A 22,898-nucleotide genomic window follows, 5' to 3' on the forward strand; every position below is an offset into this window, starting at 1 on the left:
ACAGATTAAACAAAAGAGGGGAAAGGGAAGAACCTTGAGGGACACCACACAGCACCTTGTGTGGGGAGGCAGAAAAGTCGGCGAGATGGGCAGCCTGGGTACGGTCGCTTAGGAAGGAATTAAGCCAGGCCAAGGCCCACCCCCCGATGCCCGCCACCTCGACGTTGGTTTTCGGCTGAGAGGATTCTTCCAGAGAAATGATCAGTTTTAGCGAGAAGAATAGCCTTTTTATAGTCGTTGAGGGTGGAGATGTACTGGAATTTAAGAGCGGGACTATACGCACACCTCCAAGTGCGCTCTGCCCGTCGCGCTTTGAGTTTTTTCTCCTTGAGGTCTACATTGAACCATATGTTGGCGTCGTGGGCGCGTCTAATTGTGACGCCCTTCAGAGGGGCCACTTGGTCACACGCTCTGGCGAGCCAGCTGCTGAGAGAGGCTGCTTGGGATGATGGGGTGAGTCTCTCTAGAGCGGGACAAGAGACTGAAAGGGAAGAACAGAGAGTAGGAATATCTACTTTATTCCAGTTACTGGCCCATGTGTTTTTAGGGAAAGAGGGTCTTTTGGCGAGGCTTAAGTCCAGGAAAAACGAAATCAGGAAGTGGTCTGACCAAGTACAGGGCGTGACAATGGGAGCGGTGACAGGAATGTTGATTGACCAGATTTGGTCCAAGGTATGACCTTGGATATGGGTAGGGGTGTGGACATGAGACATAAAGTTTAAGCTGAGGAGAAGTTCGGTGAATTCTTTAGACATGGTGTCTTCCGCCGAGTCGGCAGGCCAGAAATTAAAGTCCCCCAGTACAAGGACAGATGAATTATTTACTACCAGCGTCGCTAGCAGCTCCTGGATGTCAGGAACAAAGTGTGGCCTTGGCTGGGGAGGGCGGTAGATTAAGACACAGGTAATTGGGACTTGGAAGGAGGCAGAAAATGATAGATGGGGGTGATAACAATTGAAAGTGCAGTGCTGCACGGGCAATCAAGGCGACCCCACTTCCCACCCTCCCCTTGGGCCGGTCGGCACGAAGGGCATAGTAGGAAGAGGGGAGCGCCGCTAGCACCTTTGGCAGTGTGTCAGAGCAAAACCAAGTTTCAGTTAAAAACAGGAGATCAGGTTTGTGGGAGTCTAAAAAGTCAAACAGTTCTAAATAGTGTTTAACTGCCGACCTGGTGTTGAGGAGGAAGGCTGAGATAGTGGGTGCGGGATTGGGCTGGGAGGGAGATCGTGGTGTGGCAAGGGATGGGGGGGATGATGATGGCAGGGCGGCTGGAAGGGAAGGTATGGGTTTGCTCGGGCGAGGCCGAGTTTGTCGATCTGGGCGAGGGTTGCTGGACGGGGAAGCCAGGGGCCCTGGTGTGAGCGTAGCTGTTCAGAAGAGTACGTTAAAAATCGGGCATAGTGGAGTGCCCCTTGCCCCGGCCGGCCGCAGATGGGCGCAGACGGACTTGCCTTTGGCGCGTGGCCGGCACGCCCGCTGCACGCGTCTGCTGCACGTGCGCATGGGGCGTCCCTTTTATAGGAATAGGAGCGCAATGAATGCTGCGCTAACCTGTGAGCCACCACTGCCCCTCCTAAGATGGCGCCAGCAACCCCGTCAGCCCTCCGGAACAAGCAGCACTCAGCCGTGCCGGACCGGGGCTAGGGGAGCTGGAAGATGGACAGAGAAGGCAGGCAGCGGCGGTAGGTAAGGGAGAGAACACAAGCAATAATTAACAGTTCCAGTGATGAAAAGTAGAAGGCGAGCCCACACATGACCATAGCATCCGCGAACCCACTGCCACTGGGTTTTTAGCGTCCGCTCATAGAGTTCATAGAGTATGAACAAGAAGAAAGATAAAAAGAAGGAAGGTAAGGAAATAGGAAAAACAATGGAGAGAACGAAAAGACAAAACAATTCAGATATAACACAAAGACATACCACATGAAACAATAAGAGCGGGTAGGGAGTAGCCACATAGGGAAGGCAGCACACCAGACGAAGGACTCCGGGAGGAGAAACAGCACGAGGAATATCCTCCAGGTCTAACAAAGAAGACATAAAGCGAAGGACCACACAACCGCATCTGATGAAAAAGAAAAAGAAAATGTTAACAAAGGACATTATGACAAAACAAAACACATCATGAATAGGGATAAGACAACTATTAACAAACAATTTTTAAGTAATCAAAATGCTTATGGCAGAGGAATGTCCATGAACTCATCTCTGCAGGTGTTCATGAAATGCTGAAGAAGCGCAGGGTCTTCATAGTTTGTAGATGTGTTGTTATAAGTCACCTTGAACAAACAAGGATGAAAAAAGCCACATCGAGCATTCAGGTTACGCAGGGCAGGTATCATATCCAGGAACTTGTTCCGATGATCCACAGTAGCCTTAGCGTATTCTTGAGCAAAGAAAAGATTAGAACTATTCCAAGAGATTTTCCCTTTTTTGTCTGGCAGCGTGAAGGACTTTAAGCAAATCTGTGTGTTCTACAAAGTACAAGATGACTTCTCTAGGTTTCGTTGAAGAGGCTGAAGAAGAGGAAAAACAAGGGCTCTGTCCCAAGCAATGAGCTCGTTGAATGTTCCATGGAGGATTGTCAGGAAAACAAAGAAGTGTTGGTAAGAAGGTTTGAAAAAAGGACAATGGATCAGAACCTTCGAGTCCTTCAGCAAGACTCAAATGCGTAGGTTATTAAGCCTATTGCGATTTTCCAAATTTTCAACTTGCAGTTTAAGCTGTTGTATCTCTCTGTGCATACAAGGGACTTGATCCATGATGGTTTGAACAGAGTCAATTCGCTTTTCAAGTTCCTCTACTTTTTGGTCAGTATATGACCAGTTATCCTCAAGACTGGAGAAGGGAGTTTGTTTGTTCCATGTACGGCTTGAGGCAACAGATTTCTTCAAGTAGAAGTTCCATGGAGATTGAGGAAGAGGAATTAGTATGAGAAGGTGGATTAGTCTTTATTCGTTTGCCTGATGAAGAATTGGATGCAGAGGGTATTTTAGACCTTGGCTTAGAACTTGAACGAGGTGTGTTAGGTATCAAGCCTCTTGTTCCAGCAGAATCATTAACTGTCTCCTCCATATTCTCTTTCAGTGCGCTGAAGGGGTTATGATCCTCTAATGATGCACAATTAGCTTGTTGAATACTGTCATGTAGAACGGCTTTGCCTTTACACTGTGTTAAGTTAGCATGAGCTTATTAGGAGTTTAAACGCCATTTTACCTCTCTGCTGCTTTTGCCCACGGCACATATTGTTATTAATGCTTTGAGCTTACTAGAATATTTTGCTTAACACGAGAATAATATGTTTTTCTATAGTATCAGCTTTGCTTGTTAAGCTATGTCTGAACAGTGAGTGCCGAAGCCTTCAAGGTTATTTCAACACAGGGGTTGTTTTTTGGTCTGATCAGCGCACATCTTAGACATAACACATAGGCAGCTGTGGCCAACTCTGACTTTTAGCACGTTTAATAATGCACTGTGCAGAGCATGCACACATACTTGATGAATATCCGCATGCAGAGAGTTGGTGTAGAAGATGATGTGATCCCTTTCTACTAAGACCAGAGGTATGGGGCCGCCCTGCTAAAACCCAAAGAGACCTTCTATTGTATAATATAATGTACTAGCAAGGGAGGGTAAGACTGAGGTTCTAGTTAGACATTTTCCCTTTAGCATTCTAACATGCTTTCACCCTTTGTATTTTATAGACTAATAACTATGCTGATAACCTTGTTGCTTATGATATGTTTGCTTGTATTATCCAAGATACTGCGCTTGAGAACACTGCATTAGAAATAAATATTTCAAACTTGCACATGTCATCATTTACTCCTCGTTCTGGACTGATATGTTAGTATAATGAAAGAGTGTTCATGTGTTCCACGTGAACTGAGGTGCTCTAAGTTCATGTTCTGGGTTGTCTAATCATTGGGGGTGTGTAAGAACCAATGAGACACTGATTGCTAGTCTGGTAGGGAATTTTGGATACTAAGGTGAGTTTTGGCACACCCTAATTTACTGAGGTTCTGAGTCTCTATGCACAGTTCTGTGTAGGAGCCGGATCCCTGCGACATGACGCCCAATCGTTGGTGGTCTTATTACATGACACTTGAGTAGTGCTTCTGTCAGTCCTTAACCCCTTCACTATTGTTTCCGGAAGACAGTGGTGTCGGACAAACCTACCTATTTTTACATATGTCTTTTCAAGCTTGAGTCTATTCAAACGGTGTCCTTTTGAATTACTACCCAGTTGTGCTACATAGATTCTTATTGTACCGCTTTCTTTCTGTGTCGTTATGGCTGGCGTTGACATACTGCAGCATAGTCACATTGCGACGCGCAATTATTTGCAGACTTATAACGTCCCCGTGGATGGCATGGCGGTCATTATGGTGGTGAGTGCGGAAGTAGCTTACCCTTTTGAGATGTTTTACTCGTGGGTGACCTTCTCAGCTGTGAACGCAAATACTAATGTGTTCGACACGTACACTCCCACTGCCATGCCACAGGACTATGTTCCGTATCGGACACAGGAAGTTCTGATTAATGCTTGGCAGCACTGGGTTTGGTTTAATGGCGCCTTACCCCACTCTTTGTTAATTCCGAGATTAGGTCCTTTGTCCATTCCAGGCGCTACTTGGCATGTTTTGGCTGGATTTACACCGCATCCTCAAGCAGAAGCATGACGCCTTGCAGATATAAGACCACTACATACAGTCGCTATTAGCGTTATTAGGTCGTTAGTACAATACATTACCCGGCGGGGCTCCAGGTGCCGCGGCGCTTCTAGCCGGACAGGCCAGAATGAAGCTTAGCCCTGTGATGGTAAACGCAGTGATGGGCAAGCTCCCCCAGAATAAAGATGACTTTCCTTTCTGGCTTGCCGAGAAGTTTGACCAGCTGGAGGCAGTATTTCCTAACACGACTCCTGGTGAAAAACACAGGATCCTGACAATTAGTATGCCTGAAGACTTGATCCCAGAAGCTGGTGACTGTGAGTATTGGGGTAAGATCTTTACAGCAGTGTATATGAGGTGCTTTGGCACTCCGTCAATGACTGTCCTTCCAACGGTCATTAAGCGTGTTCAAGATGAGGCAGCGGTTGAATTGGGTATGCGCCAATGCGGGCAGTTTTGATGTAGTTTCCGATCTCGTCCTTGCTAATGTCAAGGGAGATGCAGTAAGCTTCCAGATGTCTAATGCTTTGCTGGCAGTTCCCGATGCTGATAAACCCCGACAGTTACCAAGACTTATTGTGGCGGCTTATAAAACCCTGTGCCGCAATAGTTTAGGTGTCAAACCTTTCTCTACAAAAGAGAAAAAACAACCCCAAGGGCAGAAGTCTGAAACGGACGACCAGCCCAAGGCTAAAAAAGCAAAACTGGCCAAAAAAACAGAAAGTGGGTATACAACAGCAGAAACAGGAGTCTCGTCCTGCATCTCCAGTGCCTGCACCTACAAAACGGGTTTATGACTTGCGCGATCGCGCAACGATGAAATCAACTGATCATTTTCAGGTTTCTGAACAACGCTTTACTCGTTCTTTTCAGGACTCATTGGCCTCATCGACCGGTGGTGGAGGAGGAGGCAGAGGTCGGGGTGGCCAGCAGGGATGCGACCAGCCCCGCCCGAAAGACATTAAAGGCAAGCAGGACGACTCGACACCGAAAAGACCCCAGTTTCAGAAAAAGGAAGTTGCCGCTTTAACAGCCAGATATGCCACAGATAGTGAGAACGCAGCTTCGGAATCAGACATGGGCGCTGACATTGTAGGACAGCGCGGCGAAGATTATCATAGTGCAAGAGGCCCTGCGCCCACTACTGAAGGTGACAGCGACTGACCAATATGTTATTGTGGAGACAGCTGATACTAGAGTAGCTCCCCCTGATAGACTTTATGAAATACTCCTTTTAATTGAAGGTGACATACAGCGTACCATCAAAGGGGTATTTTGGGAAAATCTTACAACTACCTATGACATTTTGTTAGCGGAGATTGGCCGGCCCCCACCGGCTCTTGGGCCGGCTTTGTACCGTACACACTGTGGGTGGGATTTGCGGTCTATGCCACAGCCTCAAACTCAATATCCCATCTGACGTGAAGCTAAGGTTTCCGTCGCGGAAATCCTTGAACAATTGGAATATCAAGGTGTAATTGAAACTTGTGTGTCACCGATGAATAACCCTCTTTTGACTGTGCCCAAGCCAGACGGCTCGTTCCGTTTGGTATTGGATTACCGGCATTTAAACTCGCATTGCCGTACCTGGGCAGTACAGAATACCCACAGCTCTGCTCTTGTGGATGGTCTTGTGTGTAAAACAACACTTGACATTTCCAATGTTTTTTTGCCCACAATTTGGACGGACTGAGTTCCCAGTGGACCAGTTTTACCTGTGGCGGCAAATAACGCCAGTATAAACGTTTGCCTATGGGCTATAAAATAGTCCAGGCGTGTTTGCTGCCCGTATTGTCTCTCTCTTAGAGAGGATAGACACAGATGCGTGTTCGTATGTGGGTGGCATATATCTTACAGGCGACGAGCTTTGGGTGCATCTGTGTCGCGTTGATCGCATCATTTGTAGCTTTGCGGACTTTGGTTACAAGTTAAACTTTGCGAAGTCTCACATTGCAGAGTACACAGTGTTGTTCCTGGGCTACGAGCTCAACAATGAAGGTCGAGGATTGGCTCCTCACTTCTTGGAGAAATGTGCACAACTGCACGCTACTACATCTCTGAAAAAATTACAGTCCTTACTGGGATTTTTGAATTTCGGGTGTACTTATATTCCCGAATATGCCCAGCGTATCAAGCCTTTGTATGCGTTGATACAACCTACTTTTACCAAATCTTGCAGGCTGCCAGAACATTCATCTATTTTGTAATCTTTGCAGACTGATCTTCTAGAATCTAAATGCTTACTGACTCGTGATAACCACACCAACCTGGTGATAAGAATCATCCCTGGCGCGGTGGGTTTCACGTACCTTACTTTTAACGAGGGAGACACGGTACCTATTGCTTACAAGTCACACTTGTATACTTCGCCTGAAATGCGGTTTTCCTCTGTGGGAAAAGTTTTAACAGCTGTGTAAATGGCGATTCCTAAGGAACGTGCACTGTTGCAGGGAAAAGGCATGTTGGTTGTTACCCCGTATCCTGCACTAGAGGCAGTGACGAAGGCCAGTGTACCTAATTCTAAAGCTTTGCACCCACAGTGGATACAATGGACAGCATCATTGACATCTCCGGATGTCACGTTTATTTTTGATGCCTCCTTACAGTTGCAGGAGTTTTTGCAGTATGAATTTGTTCATCCTGCGCCTTTGGCTATGCGGCCTTTGGAGGATTTCCATTGCATCATATACACTGATGGTTCAGCGCAAGTGATGCGTGGGTCTAAGCACACATACGGTTCTGCTTGCGCCATTGTAGTAAGTACCATGGTGAATGATGAGTTCAAGTCCAGAGTCGTGCACATGCAGACACTTGGGGGACTGTACCGCACAATTGGCAGAGCTTCGTGCTCTGACGCTTGCATTGGAGTACGCTGATCCTAGTGTGACAACTCTTATTGTGAGTGATTCTTACTACTGTGTCCAGTCTTACAATGAAAACCTGTTCTTTTGGATTCAGAATGATTTTCGTGATTCCAAGGGTAGCACAATAAAACATAAAATTATCTGGGTACGAGTGGCTGAGCTTAAAGAGCAATTGCCACTCGTGTTTGTAATTCACACTCTCGGTCATCAGCGCGTAGGGGTCCAGGCTGTTGGCAATTCGTTGGCTGATGACGCCGCAAAATCAACAGTATCAACATATTTGGTTGCAGCACTTACACATTCCAAAAATAATATTAATGATAATATCTTGGTAGCTGTTGCTGTAACTTTGAAGGAAAGTAAATATCCTAAGGGGTTCCCTTCAAAGTATTCATACCACTTATGTCCAGATAAAGTTCCTTATGTGAAAATACCTGACGTTGGTGAAAGGTTAGTTTCCAACGCGACCCACAGGCCCACACTGATTACCGCAGCCCATTAAGGTGGTGCGTCTGTGCATGCGGTCGTTTCGGCTACTGTAGCTCAGTTGCAACATCGTTTCTGGTAGCGGGGACTGCACAAACAGGCGCATGATTATGTCCTTCAATATGACATTTGCCAGCAGATTTAGCCTTCTACTGCTACGCGTCCGCCCCAGACACAGTTGTTCATTTCTAATAAACCACTTGGTTGTGTTTACTTTGATCACTGCAGCCCTTTTTCTTCTGAAACTGCGTATAAGTACATCTTACTAGCAGTTTATTCAAGCACACGCTTTGTGTGGGTGTGGCCAAACCACAGCACTGATTCACGAACTGTCATAAGAGACTTGCGTGTCTTTGTAGGGATTTTTGCCTGTGGTACCTTCCATTTAGATCAGGGTCCGGCTTTCGCCTCTAAGGCGTATAAGGATGCCATGACTTCGTTGGGGGTCCAAGTCAAGTTTTCCTCTCCATACAGACCTGATGGTAATAGTGTTGTGGAACGAATGAACCAAGATTTAAAGCAGTCTTTGACAGCTAGAGTTATAGGCACTGGCAGGAACTGGCTGGCCCACCTCAATGGCATGCAGCGTGCTCTTAATAATCTCCCTAGAAGGTCTCTGGGTGGGCGGACCCCATACGAAATGCTCTTTGGTATCAAGATGTTTGTACAGGGCCTTGACGGTCTAGACCAGGTGGCTGTTGCTGGCTCCTTTGACGTAGATGAACATTGCAATGTTTTAGAGAATCTACAAGAGAACAGAGACAGTCTTGCAAAGGAACATTTGCCCTCCACCTCAGATGATGCGTTGCAGATCCCGGTCGTTGGCTGGCTACCCCAAGTTGGAGAACCGGTTTGAGAGAAGTTCGAAAACATGAAAGAATTTGGTCCCTCTTATCGAGCTCCGGTTCCAGTGCTTGGTGTGAAGGGTACTAGAACAGTCATTTTACCACCACTTCCAGGTTGTAAGGAGAACAGGTATATCTCCATTGACAATGTCAAGATACACAGAGTGGCCGATTCTTCTTAGTATGACACCGGCGGTCTCATGTCCTTCAATTTTGAGAAATTCTGTTTTGGCCCCGGTTTCTAATCCAGTGCCTTATGTTGCCCTTGAGATGCCTTCAATTTTGAGTCCTTTATTGAGTACACTGCCTGGTGCTCAACTTGATGAAACTGACTACACTTACCCAACTGACTTATCGATGCCTGATTTGCAAACTCACTTGGCTACAGAATCCAGATTTTCATTTAACACTGATTCCCATACATCTAGGAAGCCTTCAAGGATTTCAGTTTGTGTAACATTGTTAAAGAAACATTTTTTGATTCCCCCTTGGACCTATATTTGGCTGGTGCTTTTTTCGATTTACCTTTTTTATGTCAATTGGTTTTGGGTTTTATTTCTTCCGTCTCGTCAATGGACACTAGGTCGAGGAGAGAACATGCATTCGACATATCAATGGAATACTGGCTCCCCATTCCTCATCACATAGATTGAAGAGAGACTTGGCTTTTGTTAACATCACTGCTTGGCCTGTCTTAGATAGGATTGTATGGGATGCTGTTTGATTTCAAATTCATGGGCCCACTTAGGTTATAAATGTCCCTAATGTGCTTAGAGTTTCTATGGGGGATGTAGTAAAACAAAATATACGTTATGTTGATTGGGATGTTCAGGCCGTAGAATCATTGTTTTCTGATTTGAAATATTATGCTGCCTTTGATGCTGAAGATTTGTATTTGGAGTCTGCTAATTATGGTGATTTATATTGTTACCAACATTTTGGCAATCACTACCTGCATAAAACTAATACCAGGAGGAACATTGTTAATTATTCGCAATGGGAACATTGTCCAGCTCCTATACCAGGCAGTTATGCTTCCTTTTTGGAAAGTTTCACTTACTTTCGTATTTTAATCAGTCGAATCCCAATGCATTTTATTTTAAAATGACTGAAAAGTCCACATCCAAAGTTAGACTTACCGTTACTAAATTATTGTATTCAAAGTCCTTTCTAGACCAGTTGGCTGTTGGGGGCTACGAGTTGTGGAAGGATACTATTGACCTTAAATCAGTTTGGGGTTCTAAAAGCTGGCAAGTGCAAGGCACTGAGGCTTTGCACCGTGCATGCCTCATCCCGAACCATATGTTGTTTTTGAATTCTACAGTTTCACAGACAACATGCTTTAGATTGGTTACTACAAAAAAATGTAATTCTCCTTCTTTTCCTGACTTAGAAGAATATTCCGGTTGTAAAAATACCACTAAATTTTCGATAAGAGATTTAAAAACTCTTTTGTTAAATTCTTTCTTTAACATATCCAGTTTGGATCCCAAAGGCTGGTTGCTCTGGCACAGAAGTGCTGACTCTTGCCAGCATCGTTTTCTGGGTTTGGCAGAAGGCTTTACACAGGTCAGAGTAGATCCCCGTTTTGAAAGTGGCCATTCTGTGACTACCTATTCTGTAGGCAAATTATGTCAGAATTGGCTCAGACATTCTACCCTGGCATCGGTTAAGCTACATTTGTCTAAACTGACTGACAATGTTGATCTGAATGATTTTATAAAAGGCCCGGCTAATGGCAGATCTAAAAGATGGATATATGCTGTTTATAATGAATTCTGGAAAACATCCCAGATTGAGGCGGCAACCGCCTTAGAGCTATAGATCAAGCTAATTTGGAAAAAGTGCTAGGAGTTGTTGATAATAGCATAAACACGCTCTCTTCCCGCATTTACACATTAGACAATATTGTATCATCTGTTGTTGACATTGTGCAAGATGAAGTGTCTGTTCTGTATCATGGTCAAAATCAATTGCGTTCTATTATGCAGTTTGCATGGACCTTGCAGACCCTTAAGGCTGGCAAAGTGCCATGGCATTACATGAATACATCATCATTGTTTGCCCCATTTAATTTGACTGATAAGCAGCATTTACTGTCGATGAAGGATGCATCTTTTTCTGTTACACATTGAAAGCTTGGAACCGTTACCTTTTTGTGTGGCTGAAGCCAATACTGCAACGTGGCTTATCCACGGTTTAGTAACACTCCCGTTCCCTCTTTTCAAATTTGTGGAATGTATGAAGTACTTTGCCATTGGTAGATACGAGCCTTTTGGAAGTTCTTATCTCCATGAAGCTTGGTCGCTTCCGTTTACCTATAGATGCCTTAGAGAAGGTAAAGAGGTGTATTTGAATGGTGAAGAATGCACTGAAACACCAGATCACTCATTGATTTGTAGACATATCCAATTACATGATTCTTGTAATCAGAATCAGCCTAATTTAGCCTGTATTTTGAAAGGTATACCTGTGCCTGCTATCGTTCCCACATTCACATTACTGACAAATGGGAGTTATTTACTTTTAAACAACGAATATTGTTGTGGGTTAATAAAGGGAATTGCTTATGTCATTACCGTCAGTGAGCGGGTGGTTTGTTGCAAAAATGTAATGTATCCTTCCCGCATGGGAAGCTTGGCCTAAGATTCCGACCTTGAAAGCAGAGTTCAATAAGATGAGTCGCATAAGGGCTCTATTGTCCCAGAAAGAAGTTGCCCTTACATCTGCTAATGAAACATTCGTCCTTCACGTTGTTAACATTCGCACAGAAGTGCATGCTTTATTGAATACTGATTTGCCTTTGCATTTCGGTGAGTTAATACACACTATCTTCAATGCATCCTCCACAACTGGGCTGGCTCATTTTTTTAAAGTTGTAAGCAGTGGCCGGCTCACTTCGTTTAAAACTATATTTGGTGTCTTTCCAGCATTCTTTCATTCTATTTTTTCCAGCCTGTTTGTTGGATTTCCCTTACTACTGGCTCTGACTGCTGGCGTGCTTTTGCTGTTTTGCTTGTTTCAAAATGGATGCACATCCTGTATTACAAGGAGAGCTGTCTTGCTGGGGATGCTTCGCGCCCGAATGTTTGAGTACTATGGAAAAACAACAGTTGATGGACAGAATGCAGAACAATGTCATATATTCACCCCAGTACAGAGATCTGAGCCTAAATCCATCGCTTTTTTGCACTCCACACAACCCCAGTTCAGACATGGCCATATGCAAATCAGCCTTGACCCTGTACCTCATAGGAACAGTCCAGCCCGAACTGCCTAGCCATGTCTTTCCTGGACTGGAGTCAAGTATCCTAGGACCGGCTTCTGGCTATAAGCCATCTTTTGCCAGGATAGCTTGACTCCAGTGGTGTGGAAGCATGGGAATCACGTCTGAGCATACCCATCCCACTCGGGGTGACAAATGCAAAAACAACAGTTGATGGACAGAATGCAGAACAATGTCATACATTCACCCCAGTACAGAGATCTGGGCCTAAATCCATTGTTTTTTTGCACTCCACACCACCCCAGTTCAGACATGGCCATATGCAAATCAGCCTTGCATATTCCTTATTGGGTTCATTTATGTCTTCTCTCTCTCCTCTATGACCGACGCCACTTATTGGGCATCCAAAACATTTTTGGGAACTTTTGATTTAATTATGCCCAGACCTATTGACTTCACTATGACTGATGGCATCCATTTTTTTGGTTAACATTTGACAACTATGAAGTTTTTTCTTCACAGATTTTTTCTTACTTTCTAAAAAGAAATTGGAAACTTGTGTTCAGACTATTGTTCTTTAACTCTGCGTTCCTAAATTTTTCTCTTATCTTATCCATGCTCGGATCAAGGGAGGGTGTCATGTAGAACGGCTTTGCCTTTACACTGTGTTAAGTTAGCATGAGCTTATTAGGAGTTTAAACGCCGTTTTACCTATCTGCTGCTTTTGCCCACAGCACATATTGTTGTTAATGCTTTGAGCCTAGTAGAATATTTTGCTTCACATGAGAATAATATGTTTTTCTGTAATATCAGCTTTGCTTGGTAAGCTATGTCTGAATAGTGAGTGCCGAAGCCTTCAAGGTTATTCCAACACAGCGGTTGTTTTTCGGTCTGATCAGCGCACTTCTGACTTTTGGCGCCTTTAATAATGCACTGCGCAGAGCATGCACACACACTTCCGCATGCAGAGAGTTGGTGTAGAAGATGATGTGATCCCTTTCTACTAAGACCAGAGGTATGGGGTCGCCCTGCTAAAACCCAAAGAGACCTTCTATAATATAATATAATATACTAGCAAGGGAGGGTAAGACTGAGGTTCTATTTAGACCTTTCCCTTTAGCATTCTAACATGCTTTCACCCTTTGTATTTTATGGACTAGTAACTATGCTGATAACCTTGTTGCTTATAATATGTTTGCTTGTATTAGCCAAGATACTGCGCTTGAGAACACGGCATTAGGAAAGAATATTTCAAACTTGCACTTGTCTTCATTTACTCCTCGTTCTGGACTGATATGTTAGTATAACGAAAGAGTGTTCATGTGTTACACGTGACCCGAAGTGTTCTAAGTTCATGTTCTGGGTTGTCTAATCATTGGGGGTGTGTAAGAACCAATGAGACACTGATTGCTAGTCTGGTAGGGGATTTTGGATACTAAGGTGAGTTTTGGCACACCCTAACTCACTGAGGTTCCGAGTCTCTATGCACAGTTCTGTGTAGGATCAGGATCCCTGCGACAATACCACTGCGGTTAGTACAGGGCATTTCCATCAAAAGTATGTGAGAACAAACTATATGTATGGAAAGTACAAGGACTCCAGATGATGCCCAAAGCTGCAGAAATATTTTTTATGATTATGAATAAAACTGTAAAAACTAAAATCAGTTCAGGAGCATAAATACTCAAATAGTTGAGCAAAAGTAAAGAAAATTGGTGAAAAAATATCAACAATTGCTCAATTTGAAGACATTAGAGCTTTATTCTGTAAGGAGAAAGTTCCTGGATGGCTGGCCGGAAAAGGGGAGAGCGTAAGAAAAACAAAATGGCAGCTGCGGCTCATCAACGAACCGCGAACGGTGAAGAAATGCCCAAAAACATTGTTTGTAAATGTAAATGCCATTTGTAAAGCGCACAGCTACCTCCAACGGAGGTGTCCCGGCGCTGTCCGTGTACCGCTGTGGAACCCTTCCTGGTTTTTCCCTGTGGAATGTCGACTCCTGGGCACCCCCAAGGTGAAGCCAGGCATCCCGGCGCTGTTGGGGGCGTTGTGTAGATTAAGCAAGCTATTGGACAGAGTTGCAGAGTTGGACCCATGGTTAAATTAGGCACCGAGGTGAGAATTATCCGGTCCAAAGAAATTGAGCCCAAGACCTGCAGAGGCGGGTATTGAACCCTGGTCCAGGACCAGACCTCTGCATCAGGGTCTGCCGCTCTAACCACTGAGCCACACTTCTCAACTTATGCTCACCCCATTTGCCAGCAAATGTCGCTAATGATAGACGGGAGATTATGACCCATAAGGATGTGTTTTCTGGGTCTCAATAGTGGAAAAAGAAGCCTGGAGGAATTCCGGCGTCCTACGCCTCCACGGAGCTCTCACGGACGACGGCCATCTCCCTCGGCTCTCAAGCCACGCCCGGCCACATTACCCCTCTGACAAGGAAATTGCACTGGTTACTGATGGAAAAAAGGACAGTCTTCAAGACGGGCTGTATTATGTTTGAATACCTTTGTGGCAGGAAGCTGAAAGTTTCCCACCTGACATCTAAGATCCAGCCACATGAACATTCATATCAAGAAAATGGGAAGCTCTGGATTGTCAGTCTTGTCCCCCCGCATCGTAACGCCCTGCCCTCTGAGATAAGAGCCACCCCCAGCTACATGAGGTTTAGGCAACTACTGGAAACATGACCTTTTAAAGAAGCATATGACTAAGCACTGTTGAGTAGTGCTCGCCACTTCTGTTACCCAAGCACCAAGAAACCATTCCTGTCTTCCTGGCTCTAGAAAGCCTAGTAAAATAACAACCTGGGTTTAATGTGATGATTCTTTTGATACCTTGATATATCAGCTTTATTAGTTCCATCCAGGAGTTACCACAGCTGAGTAGTCAGCTTGCAACCCTGAACTCACTAATAGGGCTACTAGCCCTTCTACAATAAAAATGACTATTTGGGTTTTTTACTGTTAGGACATAATAAAATGCTTGCCCTATGTTCTATCATACAGATCCCTCCCTTAGGACTCCATAGGCATACCGTAGGGGATAAATGTATATTAAAAATGGAGATCTGGACTTTGGCAAAGTCGAGTTAGCAGTTTAAAACAGCACTATCAATCTGCAATGGCGGTCTAGGGGACACATTTCACTTGGTCACACTCAGGGTGGCACAGTACCTGCTGCATCCCATGAGGGATGCTATACCTTACGGGCCCTGGGTACCCCATGTACCATCTACTGGGGAAGTATAGGTAAGTTAGCCTATCCTAACTGAGTATAAGCCGATCCGCCATACATTTTTTAGGGTCAATACACTGGCTTTGAGGTTTGACTAGGAGGCCGCAGTGAACTTTCAGAGTTGAAAAACCAGCAGCATCTGCCCAAAACTTTAGACCTGATCATGTAAAAAGAGGGGTCTCCTTACAATGCCCTTAAGTCTGGTTCGTACAATACAAAAATATGAGACAAAGGAGTGTGTCCTGATGGTGGACAGGAAGTGCTTGTGTTACTGTGACAGGGCATGGGAGAGGGGTAGGTTTGCTGCTTCAAGTAATATGGGTCTTGTGCAGCAGTTCTCCATACTCTGACACAGGGGGCATAGCTATCGGTGGTGCAGCAAGTGCAGTAGCACCAGAGCCCAGGAGTTTGAAGGGCCCAGTGCAGCTGTTTTGATGCATTTACCAAAGATTTGGAAAAAGTGACTTTTTTGTTGCAAAGCGCGTTTACCAGATTAGAACCACAATTGTGTTTTGACCTCATGTCTCTGGAAAACATCTGCGATTTAAGTTCCTTACAATAATACCTGCTTCATGGTTTACAATTAAATGCACTGGTTGTGTTATTGCTTGAAAACAAAAGTTCGGCCGCTGGCGAGACCTCTGGGGCTCGCATCTATTTTTGAGAGAGCCCAGGTGTGGAGTGAGGACGCGTCCTCTCGTCACAGAGTCAGTATTCTCTATAAGAAGCGGCTCGGAGCGACTGGTGCAGTCATTACCGGGTCCCCTAAGACACAAAGTCTCGCTGTGTTTCTTCTACGGAGAGCAGGATACCAGGGAGGGGGGAGCTGGGGTTTATTTTATTTCAAGGTGAGTTTCATGAAAGGAGTGTACAGAGGGTCGGTGTAAACAGGCTCTGCACTGCTTCTCTTCCTGCCTCTTCCCTCTTGATCTCTGAGTAAAACCGCGAGCAGCAACTGCTTCAACCAGGGCCGGTCCGAGGATTTGTGGGGCCCCGGGCAGAATAGGAACATGCGAGGCCCCTATAATTTGCATAAGATTTAACCTGACAGGAAGTGACCTCATAGGGTCAGGAAATAGGCCCAGCACAAAAATAAAAGTGGCCCCCATTAGTGAATTAGTTAGCTAGAAAAGTGTCAAAATTAGGGCAGTTTTTAACTTGTAAAGACATGCTGTTTACGTTTTTTGTAAGGTATGAGAGATTGCATAATTTGATTTTGCTGCAGGCGATGTTTAATATCATGAAAATCAACATTAAAAACATGTTCATCTGACCATAAAGCAGGCAAACAAACAGCCCAAAAAACAGGTCAAATACTAACCTGGCAAATTGGACCATTACACACTGCCTGATTGCCCTAATGTCCAACCCGGCCAATGTGTTATCCAATTATTGTGCTGATACAGGATCATTGTTTTTGTAGGTAAAGTAAAGGACATGAATATAGGGTCCGGTAGGGGCCTGTTTCAATGTCGATTTTAATTTACCACGAGGTAAAGACTCGAGGGACCTAACACACTGAAAGCCCTAGTCCAGCCAAGTTTACATTCTGATTGTGCTACTCTTCCTGCACCTCTTGTCTGTCTGCTATCACACCTATCTGCTCCACCCGCCCCCTCTCACTTGATTCCGTATTTCGCACCCCTTTCATTTACTCTGTGCTCCCTTTCCCTAGTCCTGGGTGAGCTGAGCTGTTTTCAGTGTTAGGCGCCGTCATTCTATCTTTCCTTTAGCGCCCTGCAGGTTATCCTGTTTCTTATTCAACCAGGGGCAGGGCGCACTTCACACGTAACGGCTCTTTAATTACCTGTCTAATCGCTGCTATCCTCATGCAGATGCAGTGATTAGGCCAAGGCAGGCAGATATTGATTAAATCCCTTGGGCCTCCTTGGCCCCCTGGGCCTCCAAACTCTGAAGCATTTGAAAGCGCACTCACTACCTTACTCCTACATTCAAATTTCACAAATAACTGTTTATGCGACATTTGACCTGTCCACCGAGATTGTATTTATCCTCCCTCTTACGTCATTTTCTTTCTGCACTTTCTAACATTTATTCTTCAACATTTCAATGTTGCTTTTAGATTTAATTTTAAGTAAAATGGATTTGATCATTAAATCTTTCTTTTTAAACTCTTTTTAATGGTACGTATATAACAACGGTATAAACATGGAGTGAGCATATCTGTGCATCAATCCGATTGATCATTAAATCTACACCTGTACTTCTAAATTCTCGAATTCCAAGTGTTAACCCGTGTGGTGCTCTTTCTATTCCGACATTAACCCTAAAGTACTCCAGCCACGTATGGAAGTGAACAGAATCTAATGAAACGTTTGCGTCGCTTAATTTGTGCCGGTGCTTGCCGGGGCTAAGCACCGGCACCTTTTTTTATCAGGGCCGGGTCTACACTGCCACCTTACATAACTGCAGTCTGCACGTCATGTGAAAGTAAAAATTAAATATAATTGCCGGTTTACTGCATGCAGTTTTGAGTGTTAATGACGACATGCAGTGCAGCTGCTGAGAGAGCGGCGCGCAGTCAGCCAGATAAATAACTGCAATTGAAAGCAAATGTTAAATGGAGTGTTTCCGGTGGGCGGGCCACTAATTTGGGCTGCATTTGGTTCTATGGTGGTGGTAGGGGGCTACGGCGGGCTGCGTGTGCCGTGCGTAACATTTACCCTTCAACGGATGGTGGACCACGCACACACACACACTGCAGCGGATGAGAAGCAGCAGCAGTCAGCACGACCACTAGCTGGGCCCTTTTATTCAGCTACGCAACAGGCCTCAATAAAGAAGGTGCTCTGCCACCAGTCCAGCAGTTACTGACCGATGACCGCAGTAAGTTATATCTACGTCATAAAAAAATCTGATGTTCGTGCTCCAACTGCTTTTTTTTGTGTGGTGTCACCTGAGCCGAGTCAGAGGCCTGTCGCCCCAGACCCGAGCAATGATGCCACTGGCGTCGGGCGGGACACATGTGATGTGCAATGCTCAAGCCCCGGCCCAGCCCGGCCCGGCCCAGCCCGGCCCGGGGCAGCCTGGCATAATCCATTACTTCAGCTCAGGCTGCGCAGCCCTGCTTTCAGCAATGTTTGACAACTCCGAGAACTATAACCATGTGCCTGCCAGATGGGAGAAAGCAGGCAGGGCCGGTGCCCCAAGGCTGCAATGGAATTCCTTTGGCCCTGAGACCTGGCCTGAGACTGAGTAATCAGCGCGCTCATCGGGAGTACTCAGTAGGCCAAATTGTGATTGACACACAATAATACATGGATGAATTGGGTGGGGGCTCACTGAAAACACATGTCCTCTTAGAAACAGAAAAAACCAGCATTTGCGAGTCTGTCAGCTATTGTCCACTGCCACACACAGCCAGTCACACTCACACGCTTACACACCTTCTCGTCTGGACTTTCATGTAACACAATACAGAAATAACACTACTTTTCATAGGAGCGTGCGTCGCAAGAGCCCTGCTTCCAGCATAGTGTGTGCATGTACAGCTCTCTTATTACAGCCATAATAACGGGCTGTACCTGAGAAATTAGATTTTCTGCAGGAAACATCGGCACATTAGTTAATGGCCCCGTTGTGCTGTGGTGGGGTTTTACTTAAGTGTTCCCGAGGCCGGTAGGAAATAAATTGGGTGGTGTAAATAAAAGCAATTTAAATATACAGGGATTCTCTGATGAAGCTCTGACCAGCATCAGACATTCACACAGAATTCCACAGGAGCCTCGAAGACAGGTGCCTCTCTGACACATCGGGACCTTAGCGCTGGTAGACCGAAACACACGTATTTCGAATAGATTATTACAAACCATTGATTCCTTTAAACCGATTTTAAATAGTGCAGTCTTTGATTACTTAAACTGTGCTTAATTAAAGCACAGTGTTTAAAATGGCGCAAAATATTTTGACTCCAATATAATCACAACTAAAGTGAGGAATTATGTTAACTCAGAGTGGCGCTGCACAGGGCAGTGTGTCCAAATGCAAGGATGCCAAATGTCCCATGGTCTGGCCATGTGCCCTGCATGCCTGACCTACATTCCTGTGATCCTGGCTTTCTGACTTTTGTCATGACACACACTAATCCCATGTGTGTAAATTGCTTGAGAAACAATCTTTTGACAATAATAGGTTCCGGACCCGGTCCTGAACAGGGAGGGATGCACCAAGCAGACTGTCCCTATTGTGGATTTACTGGTTTCAAGCCTTGAGCGAGTGCGGAAATGGCAGCATACCATGATTGGTGAATTACAGTGGCAGGCCTGTACCTGTGAGGCGTGAATACACACTTGAAGCTCAGTCGTGTGAAGTTCTGCTGCTCACAATGACTCTGGAGTCCTGAACACAACATTCTATGTGTTGTGCAAGTTTGTATATGTTTGTGGGTTGTTGTGCGTCTGTTCTGTTTGATGTTATAGGATGCTGTGCACAAATGATAGAGGCCCACAAGTTAGGGTGCCAGTATCAAAAAGACGCGCTTCTTGCACTCCCAATGTTATTTATAGCCATGGAGCACCCTACTGGGTGTATGTCAATTTGCACTCACGCTGTCCCGATGCCTTAAAAGTATACATCCCGGCTCGATCAGACTGCGGAAGTGCGTTCCATGACTGAAAAATCCAAAAAACAGGTCAGCTTGTAGGCACACCTTAACATAAAGCAATGATAGACGGATAAGCACAAATATGAACAGTACGTCTACAGGATAAGTTAACTAAGAGACTCTCATGTCTCATCTGTGCTCTGCTGGGGCAAGAAAGTGGAGCATAGATGAGAGCCAAGGACTATAATGGCACATTATGTGTTCTGATTGGTTGAAACTGTGTTTGACTTCAATTCCTGGTGGTTCATGGGAAAGATAGTTTTCTGTTCAATGTTGAAGCTGCTGTAGTCAAATGAAAGGGAGAAAGATGAGCATAATCTCGCCTCCAGTCCTGACATAAGATTGACTGGGAGAGCAGCTATATGATGGTTTACATACACAGACATCAACTGATCTATCCGATCTCAGCACATGGCTAGTATTAGGAGCCCTCTCAGTCACTGAGATGCGTGACATGGATTGTGAGATGCCTTAGCAATCCTGAGATGATCAGACTGGTTCTGACACACCTGGACAGGCACAGACATTACACTCACTTCTCGTGAGTAATCTAGTGCTTGACAGTAAAGTCCCTAAATGATCGCAGGAAGTGATGACAGACCGCATAAACTGCTCGTTCTTGACGTCCTGGGAAAAGAGAGCGGGAGACTCTGACCCTGTGCTCAGCAGCTCAGGAGTTGAGGAAATGGAGTTAGGCAGTTGTGAATGAAAGCCTGAGTTTCATTAATCCCATATGCCCATATGTACCTGCGAAGAGAAAGGATGGGAAGAACATAGAGCTGAACAGGTTATTTTGGTCTCTTACGGCCTCAATCCTGAGGTGCATTCTACAGTAATAGGGAGTATTCCTGTCTTTTATTAGGGGCCGGCCTGGCTTCTAGTCATGTCATCAAGTCCAATTCTTGGCCATTTGGCATCCTTATATTAATTTCACAGCATCTCTCTGCCTTGCGCATTTTCCCCTGTGGCACACTGTGCCTTCTCCATCCGGTATTAGTTGTGATAATTCAGGCATTCAATAAAATCTGTCCACGAGGTGGTCGGAATTTATCGGAGGTGAAAATTATCGCCTATGCTAGTAAGCTAACTTTTGCGGGAACATGTAAATGTTGGTGCTTGCTTAGTTACAGCACGACCACCAACATTTCCCACAGACTCAGTCCTAGTAAACACCAGACCTTTTACTCTTGTAAACGCCTGCCAAATTTTAACGAAAGGTACTATCTTTATTGCACATGGTAATGGCAGAGCACCAGTGCAACAAGCAAATATTTATTTAACAGCAACTGGCTGCTGCTAACTTGATTCCCTCTTGTCAGAAGAATGAAAGGAATCTTTTAACAGTCAGATAATATTTTGACATGAAAATGATGGAGTGCCAGAATCACTATTGTTACAAAAAGGCTATCTTTAGCCAACCAACACACTCCCAAAGATGGTGTCTTCATTATGTTGCGGTGAAAGGTAACTGGTGGACCAAAGTGTAGAGATGGTTGTCTGTGTGATACAGAACTACATTTGGAAACGCCAGTTAAGGTCCATGTGTTTTTACTATTCTGAATTTCTAATAAATGCACATATATTGCTCCAAGGGAGTAAGTTATAACAAGCCCAATTGATAATCATCTTTATTTAATTCTTTCTCTAAAATGAATAACGTTAATGGAATACTCTACTATTTATGAACCAAACACCCTTCGGCCACTGGAAGTGTAAAAGTGGCTCCTTCAAGTGTATTGCATGATTTATTCGATTTTTCTGTTTAGACTGTTTTCAGAACATTTTGATTTATTTTGTCGCATAAGATATGTAATAGTTGTATCTTCAAACTCATGATACAATTAGTATCTGTTAAAAATGGAATACCCCAGTATTGTTCTTTCCCGAAATCTGCACATAGAGCACTAGAATGTTTCAAGTGTCTCTTTCCAATGCATTAGTCGTTTTAGCTAATTTATTCCAAAATTGTGCTTTAAATGCACTTTTGATTTATTCTTTTTCAGAATTTTCAGAGGGCAGGGGAACCCCCTATCAAATCCTTACTTGCGGGGTGGCCCCCTTGCTTACATTCAGATCGGGTATTACATCTGACTTTCAGCAGTGCCAGTTGAAGATGTGGGCGGAGCCAATGGAGTTTTTCGGTGGAGCCATTAGAGAAAGTGGGTGGAGCCATGGAGGCAGTGGGTGTGGCCTCCCCAAAAAATTTGAGCACCTGAACTTCATATTTTACAAATTAAGCACTGGCCCGCGATCATCTCTTCTTAACTTGTTAGTTTAGTTCCATTCATTGTTCTCATTAGTCAGGGATCTGTCTTGCTTTTTCTAAAAGTCCACCCCTTCTGAAACAACGCACTGCAGTCTTAGAGGCTACACTACCGCCAGGGATCCCTTCGGTAAAACCCTGCTCAGCGGTCTGCCGAGGGTCACAGTCACGCTCTACTGTCGCCCTTGCCTCTGACCTGAGGCTGAGCTTCATTACAGAGCCGTGTTCTGCCCCAGAGCCGGGGAGCACCCCCAGCCCAGCACACAAGCGTCAGACTGACCTCTATGGATAGTCAAAGTCCAGGGGGCCACCCCCAAACAGGTCACAACAGGGTCATGATAAGAAACAAAGTGCACTTTTATCTGGTGTGTTTCACAAAACCTGCAGTGGACCCCGGCACCCCATTAACAAAGTCCACCCAGTTTCAGCAATGCATGGACATCAGGCTGTGCTGGACTCAGCGCCCGGTGCCCTTCAGCTGCAGCTTGTGGTGGTCCCTGGTCTGCCCATGCCTGGTGCCTGCTGAAGGGGGCTCTGGCACCCAGGGCCGCTAGACAGGGGGTCCTCAGCTGTGGGCTCTGGCACCCAGGGCCGCTAGACGCGGGGTCCTCAGCTGGGGGCTCTGGCACCCAGGGCCGCTGGACACGGGGTCCTCAGCTGGGGGCTCTGGCACCCAG

This window comes from Lissotriton vulgaris, chromosome 3_1 (genome assembly GCF_964263255.1).
Source record: "Lissotriton vulgaris chromosome 3_1, aLisVul1.2, whole genome shotgun sequence".
NCBI lineage: Eukaryota > Metazoa > Chordata > Amphibia > Caudata > Salamandridae > Lissotriton > Lissotriton vulgaris.